The following is a 13,563-nucleotide window of genomic DNA, read 5'->3' as shown; positions in this document are numbered from 1 at the left end:
AATCTGATTTATATGGAATCGAATTTCAATTCGTACCTTTTGGTTTTACGTATCTTTTGTTGGAAACCATTCAGTGCAAATACTCAAGAAATTCGGGTGATTTATATTTCTGAGTTTTTTCTAATTCTTCAATCGAACCTGTATGTAATGAAATTTTTGAAGTGTTGAAATTTTTCACTTTGAAATTTCATAGCTCCTCAATCGCAAAGTGTATGTGATGTTCATACAGTTTCTGACAAAGGTGACGCTATGTAATCAACTATTCGTCGTTGTCAGTTTTAATTTTATGCAATTGAAATTTGCGTTACTTTTTGAAAGTAGTATTAATACTAATCCAAAAAGGTGGACATTTCATACGTTACGACCTAGTGGAACAATTCACGAGTAACACCATATGTTTCATTTTCAGATATTATCAGCACAAGAAAAAGGCGTATTCGTCGAAAATACATGGAAAATTGATCGGACGAAATTACACAGATAATAATGAGGATGCAATTAAAACGCTGCACGCGGGGCGCATGTGTCAAAGTTGGCGCGAAAAGTGGGACGTGTTTCTCGTGTTCCTGCGGAGAAACAGCTGTCTCTATTCCGCGGCGAATCCCTTGGCAGCAGGAAAATTAGGTACGGATTCCTCTAGTCTCGATCGGAGATGCCCGTCACGAATTAGCATTTATATCACCGTGGTACCGTGCAACGAGGTGGAAATGGAATATCCAGAACGCCGTGATAGAGACTCGCCCGGTCTTCCTGCCACGAATTAATATGTCCGTGTCTCCTCCAGCTGGAATCGATCGTCTTGTAACAGGTAATTATGCCGATGTTAATTAACGCGACTTTTAATCGCCCACGGATGTTTCGTTCTCATGTTATCTTCCACGAACAGGCTAAATATTCTTTTAGAGAATTTTTACTACTACTTTTACTATCCTCATTTTGATATCGCGTTCGTTCGGCTCACTGTCAGGTTATTTTATAAACAATGTCGTCTTTCGTTTTATTTACGGTATAATTGAACAGTAATTACCAAACCTTACAGTTAACAATTAGAATAATCGAAAATAGCGTTATCTGATACAGGAAGCAACACTCAATAAGATAAAAAAGTATAATTGAGAATCGTTATTTCGTTCGTTATATTTGTCAAACTTGGCATTGATTTTCATTCAGTTTGATTACTTACTGAAAAACTATAGACAAAGAACTCGAAAAGGCAGTAGATGAATACCTATTTCTGGAGTCTGCTTAAAATCTCTTACAAACGTTGAATCACTCTAAAAGACACTCTATTCGTCTTTCTATTCGCCCGAGTGGTCGTCAAAGCACAAGTATGAAAACATGGTGGCGCGGTTAAGAGTGATCGATTTCGTGTCGCCAATAAACGCGTATCATCCTCGTGGGGGTTCGGGAATCGAATAACACGCCGTATGTCGTAAGAGCTGCTTGCCTTTACCCGTGGTAGACAGCGCGCAAGAAAAATGAATCGTTAATTACGCGCACGTATCGCGCATCAGAATGCTTACGTAAAACCGTTAAAACACAACGTAGATCAGAATTTGCGTAACATGATTGATGAGGATTGTCTTTCTAATTAACGTCGAGGCAACGCTTTCCTAGTCGCTTTTCTCCCTACACGTTCGTCTCTGTTTTCTCCGAACCCTCACGATCGAACTCTCGGTTCTTGTAGCACTCTCGCAATTCCTTTTCAGCGACAAACATCGTTCTTTCAACTACCATAGCTATTACCGATAATAATTTAATAAAACTTTCTCTGAATACTATGATCTTCAGCTGGCTAAGGTGCGCGGGTATCATTTTCCTACTTTTTACGATTATTGCGACGCGAGACAATAGGTACAAGGGGCAATAAATTGTTAATTTGGTTCTTGGTACTTTCCAATTACCTTTCGAAATTGACTTATTAAAATTAGTACTTAATCTTTGACTACTGAACGATATCAGACGTAGAAAATTGATGACGCGCCAATTACAAATTATATCAATAAACTCTGTTACCGAAGTATTATATCACGTATTAATTTAGAATTTCTCGGAACATGTTAATGTCCCGAAACAAAAATCAAGTATCCTGTGTTCGAACTCGCACGTTGTAAAATTCCCTATGAAAATCCTTGCGGTAGAATATTGTCAAGCTCGTTGTCCTCTTTGGTCATCGTTATTTGCTAATTCGCTATTAGGATGTTTACGTTGGATTGCGCGTAGATTTGAAGAAAGCACGTGGAACAATGAGTTTGTAAGCGCGGGTCACGAAACGTCCCCGTGGTGGCTCGTCAAAGAGGGACACGTCAGCAGTACACCGGGCGAGTCCCCTTTTTCGGTCCTGTGGGATGAACACGGATGAAAGATAGATGGAAACGATAAGGAGAACGTTTTTGATCGGCCGCCACGTCGCGTTAAGAGATGAGCACGATGATCAGACACGTTAATTACGCGATTCCCTCTTTCGGACCGATCCTATATGACGACAGAAGCTTTGTTAGGGGTGATTTGTCACGACCCGATGCCGTTTACGTGGATGCTATAAGTTGCTTGGCGACTGATCAAAATACGATTGTAAGAACGTGGGTGGAATCGTTCGACAGACTCTACAGGAGTTTAAACGTTCGATTGTATTTTTGTCGGAGATAATTGAATTATAATGTATACAAATTTGTCATATAGATTTCTGATTTCGAAATTTTTTTTTGTTTCCGATGTTTACGCTTTGTCGTAACTCTGCAAAGTATTTACTGCTTTTGGACTCGTCCCTCGAAATTCTAAACCAAATGTGTTAAAAAGTACAATTGAGCCAAACACACGGTACAGCTTCGAGGCTTACGAGCGTTTACAATACGATCAGTATTTCACACGTTTGCCTGAGAAATCGACTAGACCTTTCTACTATCTGACTTTTCTTCACACATAATCCTTTACCGAGTCTCACGCCAAATTATCTTACTTTCCACCATCGAATCACAATTACTCACCGCTAATACGCAAAAAATGAGGCATTATTTCATCGGCGATCTACGCGCACGGTAATCACGTTGAATTTCCAGCGCGAAAAGCGAGGCATCGCAATCGCAGATGAGCGCCTAGCCTGGTTCGAACGAATCCATGACTCACTGCTCACGGCTGTGGCAAACGGGAAGATCGTGCCGGTAATACTTTCAGCGTTGGCCGGCTCGCCTCTCGTTTCCTTTTTTCCTCGCCTCCGTGGTCCCCTTCCAACGCCGTGGACTTCCTCCTGTCCGGGCGTCCGCTTTTCATTATCACCCAGCACGGGATCGCGCGCGTTCTCTCCTCTTGAGTGAGACATAACCACCCGAGAACGGGCCGGGGCACCTAACAAGACGTACAAAATAAATTGAGAGACGCGAGATTAATGAAACGCCCGTAGGCGGCGGAGGGCTCGAAAGGAACGCGGCTAAAAAACCGCTTCGAAACGAGAGAGATCGAGTGCTACCTGGCTCACGGGAAACGAAAGAGAACGGAGAATCTCGTCGCGGAATTATTGCGTGGCTGAACACCGATCACGAACCGAGTCTACTCGACTGGTTAGTCTAATTTACTCGTTTTTAATTAGTCTCCGCTTATCGTGATCGCGATCGCCCTCTTTTTTCGCCGGCTTTACACTTTTTTCCTCTCGCTATCTCTTCTTTTTTTTTCTTTTTCTTTAAATTCTGGTTTAAGAAAAAAAGAGATTGCGACAAGTAGCAGGTAGCTGGTTCGACACCTTCGTAACGTGTTCGCGGAAATTTACTCACGGCAGAAAATTTAATAAGATTGATATTGATGTAATGAGGTATCGATCACGAAAGAGGTTATTATAGGATAAGTATCGAGGAGAGGTGTTGATTCAGTAAAAGGAGAAAACCTTGGCGGGCGTCGTGAGCAACTGATCAGGAATGTTTTTCATGAATAAGCAAGTGGACGTGGTTTGAGAAGAGTGATTTATGTGTGGAAATGTTCGGGAGGTTTGTAGTTCCTGGTGATACAAAGGCTTCGGTAGCTAATTGGTGTAAGGTATTCTATTTGATTAACTCTTGATTATCGTCGTTGATTATCTAGGTAGGCTATCTTGATTCTCATCGAGCCTGCTTTTTATCTGACTTGTAATTCCAGATCTCTGTCATTCTTCAACACGTTCATTTTTTACCTTAACAGCATGGGAGTAATTGGATATTAATCATATTCCTTGAGCAATTAAATTATGAAACATTAATGATTTCCTTGATTCGAATAATTTTTAATATGTTTTCAATTCCTTTCTGAATATTGATTATTTCGCTCGAGCAATTCAATTATGGAACTCCATATATTCCATTATTTTGCTATTCCTAATCATTCGATTGGCGAATTTCTCCAATTCTCTTCTCAGTGTCGATCTTCTCTGTGAAAATGTCGAAAGAAGATGCTGCAATTTTCTGGAACCTAATAATTCCTAATGTATTTCCACATTCTTTTTTCTTTCGCTATCCAAATCAAACGCTTTCGCGAATTTCTTCCAATCTAATCGTTCCCGACATTCCCCCAATTTTCCTCGTTTTCCGGAACTTTCGCGCGGTCGGTGGAAACGCGAAAAAATCATTCATATTCATCGATGATTGTTTCGCGTGACGTTTTTTCCAAAAGCAATTCCGCTCTTCAATGAACGAACGCCCGGGTTGTCCCGCGATCAAATGGAAAAGCCAAAATACCGGCCCCGGAAACCCAATCTACGAGACCGTCACACCAGCCACGGTGGAGAGCTCGTTAAAAAATCATCACCGAATTAAATCGAGTTGCCTTTCCACCATGTAAACAACCACCCTTCGCATATAGATTTCGAAAGGGGGATACGGAGAGAGAGAGAGAGAGAGAGAGAGAGAGGGAGGGAGAGAGAGAGAGGGAGAGAGAGAGAGAGAGAGAGAAGGGAGGCTCGACTTTCGGGACAGTGGCAGGCCGACCCTCGATAATAGATGGCACCCCTGGGTACCGCAAATGAACCACGAAATGCTGCCGGTGCGCAGGACCAACCTGTCATAGGTCCTGCCGAGACGCTGCACCATCTGTTCACCGCTGTGCGTGCGGATGCAACGATGCACTTGGAGAGATAACGCGAAATTCGAGGCTGCGGCTGACACGTACGCTTCACGGCCGTGTTTAATGTCGTTTCGTGCGATCGCTTATGATGGACGAGGCGATGAAGGGTGAATCGTCGGGGGTTGACCGATTAGGAACACGCCAAATGCCAGACACTCGACAAATGTCGCCGTTTTGTCCACCAGATTTCGTTCGCTTTTTAATCGACCTCGTCGAATCGCGATGGGGGTTGATATAAGACATGGTTAGATAGCATCGTTCGAGTTACCTGCGCTTCGATATTTTTATATTTCATTTCGAATCTTGCACGGAATAATCAAACTTGTACAATTTAACCACGAGACACCATTAAATTTAGTACTATTTATATAGTAACGATAGAACGTGAAATTATCGCACACTTTAAGCCCAGTGAGAAAAAATATTAGCACTGAGTAAACGATTCCGCGAGACAATGGAGGCATTATTGGAATTAGGACGATTCGCCAGATTTTGTAGCCAATCATAAAACATAGAGATTATTATATTCGAAAGATACAACTTTTAAATTTTGCGATCTTTGATCGTGAAGTCTTTTCATTGCACGCTGTATCGTAACGAACAATGTCGCGATCGCGATATAGGAGGGTGGCATTGTGTATAAGGGATTGGCGGTTGTAAAAGCGCCAAATGGCGGTGGTGTGTAAGCGGGGCCGCGGATAATCGAGCGTGAAATTTGAAAATTTTCATTATTGCTGAACGCGCACGCGGACCTTTCGGTTGGCTGAGCGCGGAATGGAATTTCGAACTTTGTGTAATGTGCCTCTGAAGAGTGGTTAATACGTGTGACACGTTTAAACACGCCGCCGCCGCGCCAGTTGCCACGTTTGATCGGTTTTAACGATGATACGTTGTTGGTTCCTGAAGCTGTTAACGTGCACGAAGAATAATTTCTAGTGTTAAATGAATCCGATGTGCAATTACTGGAAATATCTATCATAATGTAGGCAAAGATATTGGATAGATATCGAGAAAATTTCTATAGTTTCTGACACGTATCGATATTAATCTCTCAAGGGATAACAGTACACGAGTGGACGTTTGATCTTTTTTTAACTTAATGACCATGTAAATGTACGTTATTTTTCTCAAGGACTTCGATATATTTTCCAAGCTACTATCTGTCTCAATCGCTGTTTTATAATTGAGAATTTATTTCCTTGGCAATGTCGTAATTTGCATTTTAACAAAGAACAGATAAATAATGAGGGCTCCGCAGAAGGGACGAAGATTTCGAAAGCGGATCGTTTAATCGCTTTTACCACTCATTAGGCTACCGCGGCACTTATGTCCCAAGTATTACAAACGCGATGTTTTAACAGAAAAATAATGCCATCCAATTACAACGGCGTCCCAATTAAGTCGCCCTATAATTTTCGCGCCGCGGTACTATTCGCGCTTGGCATACCTTTTTGTTTGAACAAACAATTCATCAAGAGCTGGCGGCGCGACGCGAAATTTGTCGCTTTTAAAAATAATTGCAAAAACGCGTGTTCAGGAGCGAGCGAAGTCGTTTTCGGGGCCATTATGTCACGTCCGCATAATTAACGTTCCTTCCTCGCAATTTTCTGCACGCCCGATTACACGACCGGCCTGGCTAATTACAATTTTCGCCGGGTAATTTAAATTATTTCAACGTTAACGTCTAAACGCCGGCCAGAACCATTGAAAAAGCAGCCGTTGGACCGTGCTCGCCAAAAATCCGCATCGTAAATCCTCCAACGCGCTGCCAATCAACTTGATGGAGAATCGCTGTTTTTTGTTTATTCGTTGTCCCGAAACAGTACATTGTTAGCCTGAATGTGTGCTACCCCCGGTGCACGCTCCACGGATGTCGAGGGTTTCACGGAGCGTGGGAGTGGGGGGTAGCACCTTCCCCCTTTTCCGTCGTTAGCTAGCGTTAAATTAGAACTGTCATGGCGGGCCGAAGTGGAACAGGGATGAGGCCACAGCAAGAGAAAGAGGCACGAAGGAAGAGAAAACCGTGCTTTCGAATATTTAAACCGACCACCCTCGAAAAACGTTCAAGTGGCTCGTTTCACCGGAAGTTTCCTCGTTAAAGGATTTTTCCTGGTGCTTTCGACGCGCTTCGGCTAAGGAAGACTTTCCAAGTCGATGAACTATGGATAGCGATGGCCAATCGTCGACCAACTTTCCAATGAAAAATTCATCCGCCCACGCAGACCCACAATTTTAGTATCTCTGCGAGTTTCCACAAACCGTTGCCCTCGGCAATTAAGCAGAGTTTTGCTTGGAGAGTGATCTTTGGCGAATCGTAAGGAAGGTTTCGTTTGGAGATTCATTAATGTGACTTTTCTTGTAACAGATTCTAGTGATAAATTTATTATTTCGTTATTTTCAGCACACTTATGATACCCATATCTTTGACATACCATAGAATCGCGGTTTTTACATCATTTACAGAATTTTCCAAAATACCGTAACTCCAGTTTTCCAATTTGCAGAAAGTATGAGAAGACCCAAAGTTATCCAAAACTTAGAATCTCAGCGAAACTTTAAATTTGAAAGATCTAGATTTCGTAGAAAATCTATAACTTACAACTCCTGAAACTTGGAAATCCAAAATCCTGCATTTCCCGAAAAACCTAGAAACTGTAATTTCTAAAGTGCCTAAGGTCAAGAAAACTAATCAAGACCATGCGGCTCTACTTTACCTATCAAGAACTACTCTCAACCGCGAACCTACAAATTTCGATTTCCTTCGCTCGGTACAGAATGGTTCGGAAGGGGTTGGTCAGAGTTCCGCGCGTTTCACGGCGCATACGACAGCCGGGGTTTTCGAAAATTCCGATAAAATATCGGCGCGTCATCGATACCGTGGTCGAGGAACGCGGGTACACGGGGACGTGCAGATACAGACCGCTGATGCATTTTCGTCATAAATAACGGGCGCCGCGGCGAATAAATAAATGCCCGCTGCGTGATCACCGTAACTCACAATTATGGCGGGCCGGTTTTCACGGTGCCGATATGCAACCGTGCACAATACACGCCGCTCGCCCGTCACTTTTAATTTCGCGGCCGGCCCGTTTGACACGTTTTGATTTGCGATTTATGACCACGTTCGATATCCCCCGGGAGACCGCCCTCCAACCCCCTTGGCTCGCACCCTTTGCCCGTCCCGCCCCCGCCCAATGATTTGTGCCTCTTTCTCCGTGACTTTTTTTTTGAGTTATAGATACTTTTATCACTATCTGTGCTCACCTATGCTGTCTGCCGGAATATACGCCGGGTGAATAATAATTCGTGGATTTTTAAGGCTTGCAGATGCAAAATGCTGTTCGTTGTTCGCTTCTTGAAAAATGGATTCTGTCCGGCAATTTAATGCCACGCAATTAGGAGGAATATTTGTGACAGATTTCGTTTGCATTGAGAACAAAATTCCGATATTTGAGATTATCGTTGTTATATGTGGAATTGTGTATACTGATTTTAACTAAATACGTTGGAACATTTCGCTTGTAATTTCAAATGTATCATCCATTAGCGTTCGTTGTTCATTTCTTCAAACACGGATTCTGTCGGGCTATTTAATGCAACGCAATTGGAACAGAAACTCGTGATAAATTTCGCTTCTGTTATTGTACTACTAAATAAAAATGATTTTTGTGCAAATTCTATCCATCCGAGATAATTCGATTACTATCGATATCATCGCAAATTTTAATTAAACAAATTAGGATACTCCTTTCCTAATTCTCGATGAATCCTCGAAACGTGTTTACTCACGACAAACAGTTTGGTGGAAAGCATAGTTAAAACAGTGCAAAGCGGAACAACTTCCTATGAACGCTTAACCAGATTAATCCCAGGATGACAGACACTGGTCTGGGAGGAGCGGTTCTTCCACGAAGTAGAACGTCGAAGTACGAAAGAGGATGGGGGTGGTGGTGGCACGAGGTCGACGATAGGGGTAAATGCCAGGGGGTAGAAAGTGTTGCAGGCGTACAGGTGCCACCAGGGTGCCGTTACTTTGCCGTGCAGAGCGGCGGAAAATTGTTTACTGGATTGTTTAAACGAAATTTACTAAAGCTTACTGATTTTATATCACGGCAACGGAGCCCCGGGGAGCCACCCCGGATTATACATTAACGAAGTTAGCTGCGGAATAGGGGCGTAGAGAAGGCGAGAGCAAGAGAGAAAGAGAAGAGAGAGGACGAGCTCTCAGCTAGTTGGGAATTAGCTTTTCACTATAATCGTCCTGTTATAAAGTCGCAGTTAGCGGCAACTGTAAAGAGTAAACGCGAAAAAACGACGGTGGTGAAATTGGTCGGAATACAAAACTGCAAAAGAGTGCGGTGCACCACCCGATGAAGTATTTTTAGTAACTCCTATCCACGGAATTCGCGAAATAGCGCGGTATATTAAAGATACGTTTCCTTGGAATACTACTCCTCTTCGTTGCAGCTTGGTTGTTTCATGGTACTGAAACTCCGTGCACTCGAAATGGAAATGTGGTTAAGCGGATGTTTTAAAATATGAAACGCATGAAGATTTAGAAGATAGCCGGTTCTTCCATTAAGAATAAAGGATTCAAAGTACCATAAAGAACAATGTAAGACAAGAAAAAGAGATTCTGCGGTAAAGACACGGTACTTCTATCCTTGGAACACGATCTGAGCATTTTTCTTGAAACATTTGCAACACGTGTCCTGTTTTTAAGATCGGTTGGGATTCCTCTGCCCTTTCAAGATCATGCCTTTGGTGCCTGAAACGATTTTCAGCTTTTTCGCTCGGAATTCGAAGAATTTTTGAAATTTTGCATCTCACAGAAGCTGTAACGACGTTGGCCACGCTAGTCACGAAAATAGAAAAAGAAAGAGAATTTCAGAGGGTCTAGTGTCGATGAGCAGGAAGTTTGAAGAATATTTATGGGGGTTCCATATGCCGTGGCGCGAATCGCCACCGAAAACGGACCGATAGACCCATCTGGTCGAAGTGGCGATCGTAATGTCCCGTCGGTTATCACCTATAATTTGAGGTAATATATTATCTGGTAATTCACTGCTCATTGGTATAAGATGTAATTATGAGCGTAACAGGCGCATCCCTCGTGAGCACGTTTCACGTTCGCCACATGTTTTGTGGATGATCAGCGGCGACTCTCGATCGGCAATTTTTGATTTCGATCTCGCTATGCCTAAATCATTTAAGATGAGGCCACCTTACGATCGATATAACTTAATCCGGCAGGTGAACCTCCACCACTCTTTTATTCTCTATATTCTCCTTTTGGCATCAGCTTTGTTGTATTATTTTTTCCATAGACTGTTCAATATTGAAGTCATGGTAAAGTTTGATAAGTCGGCAAAAATAGAAAAGCAGTGAGAATTAACGTTAATGTTTCATAGTTATCGAAACCTTCTTTCAATGTTTCATCAAATCAAACATAAAATTGTAATAAAAGCTTCCCTCTAAATTCACACGTAAGTTCAGAAATCGTACTGATAAATTTCATATCTCAAAAGTAAAGAAACATAAAGAAAAATATAAAAAGTGTACGAGAAACAAATCTTCGTTTCGATTCCATCTCTTTAGACGTGCTGGGAAGAATATGAATCTCCATAAACAACCACAGTCCAGTAATTTCGAGGCTTATAGAAATTGAAGTTGAGAAATATTTCTTTCTTGTTTCTTGAGAAATTTGAAAAGAGACAATTAGCTTCGGGGTTAAATACCTGCCTCCCTTTGGCCGGCACCGAGATAGATTAGACTCGTAATAAAGTGCTGGGGGTGTAGTCACGTTGGAAACGGTCCACGAGGGAGCCACTAAGGCACCGCTCGTTGGAAACTGGTCTGAAACAGATTTAAACTCGTTTCCTCGGGGCTGCCGCGAAAGTTTCTCGCGTTTTAATTAGCCGACCGAGCACCGCCGTAGAATCCGCACTTTGAGCGTTTGAGGAAATTTTAAATAATCTTCCATCCTCTTCGATTTACCACCGGTTCAAGGCCAACAAACGACGAAGTGGAAATAACGATATTCATTTTCTTTTTTTCATTTTAGAAGTCGATCGAACTTTCTGACAAGGGTCTTCCCCCTTTTTTTAAATTAAAAATAATCCTTATATATTTATGCGATACGAATGGGTGATCGGTCGTCCATGTTCCTGTTGAAGCAAAATACACAAAAATTTAACTCGTTCTTGCAATATATAAGAATTTTTGTTACAGTCTTTTAGGAATTGTCTAAACCTTCTTAAAAAAAGGAAGGAACTAACGTAGGACGATTCATTTGTATTTTAATATTTAATTTCTGTAAACGAAACTTTTTATCAGATTTTTCATCGCACACCCATGAATTGCTTCCACGTATAATTATATCTATACCAAGTAAAATTATTCAGTCGCCCTGCGTCTGTAAACGATCGCGAATATCCAAAATCTTTTACCGAATTACATCTCATAAACATTCGAACGAAAGGCGATTCAGAAAATTACTATCCCCACAAGAAGAACCACGGACGTGCACACTATGACACGCAAGAACATCAGCGATGTTCCGAATGAATAAGAACGGGCGAAGAAAGCATAAGAAGAAATTCGTTCAGTCAGCGGGATGGAGGTAATTCGTGAGGAGAAATTACTTAACTCTCGGATGATACATAAATTAAGTCAGAATCGTAAAGGGGTCCGTGGCACAGTCGCAGCCAGTTAGCGTGAGGGTGCCCCAGGGGGCAGTACACCCCTGCCACCGTTCTTTCTCCTTCCGCCTCTCTATCTGTCTGTCTGTCTCTCTCTCTCTCCAACTATGCTTCTCCCCTCCCTCTCTTTTTGTCTGTCCGTCTGTCTCTCGCTCTCAACCCTTTACGATGCTACGCCACTGCCTAATAGAATTACCCTCGGAGCTGAAGTTAGTCGGGCTGGATTGAAATTGCCATCGCATTTTTAAAATCTCGTTAATTAAGGCACACCGTGGCCGCGCGACGAGTTCCTTCGCCTCTCGTATGGATTAATACCAACGACGTTTCCTTTCTCCTTCCTGCCTATCTCCGTGGTTTCTGCCCGGATGTGCAGGATCGTTTCATTCTCGCGCGGTCTGATTAACATGATACCAGTAATTGTATTATCTCGTTCGTGGCGCGAATTTTTAGATCGCAGCACGATCATGGGGGAGATTACCTCGCAGGGAGAGGCAATAGGCTGGCGATTATTTTTTCTCTTTTTTCACTTCTTTCGATTTTTCCCAACGTCTTTCGTGTAAAAGAATTAACTGATTTCTTTAGAAATGGTTTTGCACGTTCTTGAATATCAAGTTACTCTAATTTTTTATTTAGGAATTCTGGGTTTTTATTTTTGTAGAACTTACAATCAGGGGAAAGATGGTACGAGTCTTACATTTGGGAGAATTGTGATTTAGAGATTAGTATGCTTTCGTATGTTAAAATATTTCATTCGCGGCGATTACAACATTAAAGGCCTAACAATTGATAAGAATATTTCCTAGGTAAACACATCCGTCAAAATAAGATTGTTTTGCTTACAGTACTTTGTCTTACGACTAAATAATTTCCATAATTTACACTTTAATTACAAGGTTAACTTCCTCCGCTCTGACAGTGAAATAAAACATCACCCAGCGAATATTCCCAAGAAAAGACTCTGTGAAATGGTCCCACGTCACGCGAAGCGCCCTCCCGTCAAAAAGCTACCCCACCGTTGGCCGTTTCGTCCCACGTCACCCTGCAATCTCGTTACCCAATTCAACCTCGACGACGTCAGTCCTATCAACCTTACACGCTCGCATCTTGTGGTCGCGAAATTACCACGATTTCACGCGTTTCACGTGTTCCTGTCCGTCTTTCTCTCCCTCCGAGTCGGAAACAGGCCAACAGACACGTATGGGGTGACCAGGTCCCGGCAAAACACCGGGCCAGGAAGGAGAGGGCCAGCAGTCCATTAAACCTTAAGTCCCGTGTGAAGCGATGCGTCATTGAGATACATGAGGATCTTCGTAATAATAATTCGCCTGGATTCGCGTTCCACCCCTGATGGGGTTGCTCCGGCATCGTGTAAGTAGGGTAGCCGAATATTCGGTCCCATATCTATCGCGGATTACGAAATATGTTCCCTAATCCGCGAACGCACGCCCACCGTGGCGTGTAGCCGGCTTCTCTCATGGGAATCGGGATTATTGTCCGCGATAAGCTAATTTTTCCTCTTCTTGCGTGGCGTACCGCGCCGGAGTTCGCTGGGGCTTTGGGGAAAATTGGAAAACGACGCCGTGTCGTCGCTGCACAGTAATAATCATGGTAATGAGACACAGGGAGACGATGGAAAGACGGCACGATCCCCGAACAACACCGAATTGTGTGCGCTAGCTCGTCGAATATCGTTGGTTAAGCTTGGTTCGTGGTTACTTTTTTCCAGCCGGATTATTGAATCGTGCACGGATAAGCTGGAGATGGTGAGATAATTCGT

The 13,563-nt window shown here is 42.7% G+C and overlaps 1 protein-coding gene across 1 annotated transcript in view; it reads left to right on the top strand.

The window, feature by feature from the left end:
* Positions 1 to 415: 415 nt before the first annotated feature.
* LOC117217302 (protein zerknuellt 1-like) overlaps positions 416 to 13,563 on the top strand; it is a 100,513-nt gene continuing 87,365 nt past the window's right edge. The window contains exon 1 of the mRNA XM_033464810.1: positions 416 to 808. The gene's annotated coding sequence lies outside the window, so the exon portion shown is untranslated. The remainder of the gene's footprint in view (positions 809 to 13,563) is intronic.

This window comes from Bombus bifarius, unplaced genomic scaffold (assembly GCF_011952205.1).
Source record: "Bombus bifarius isolate JDL3187 unplaced genomic scaffold, Bbif_JDL3187 scf7180000007975, whole genome shotgun sequence".
NCBI classification, from domain to species: domain Eukaryota; kingdom Metazoa; phylum Arthropoda; class Insecta; order Hymenoptera; family Apidae; genus Bombus; species Bombus bifarius.
Note: the sequence above shows the minus strand (reverse complement) of the source record. Positions and strands in the feature narration are given on the sequence as shown.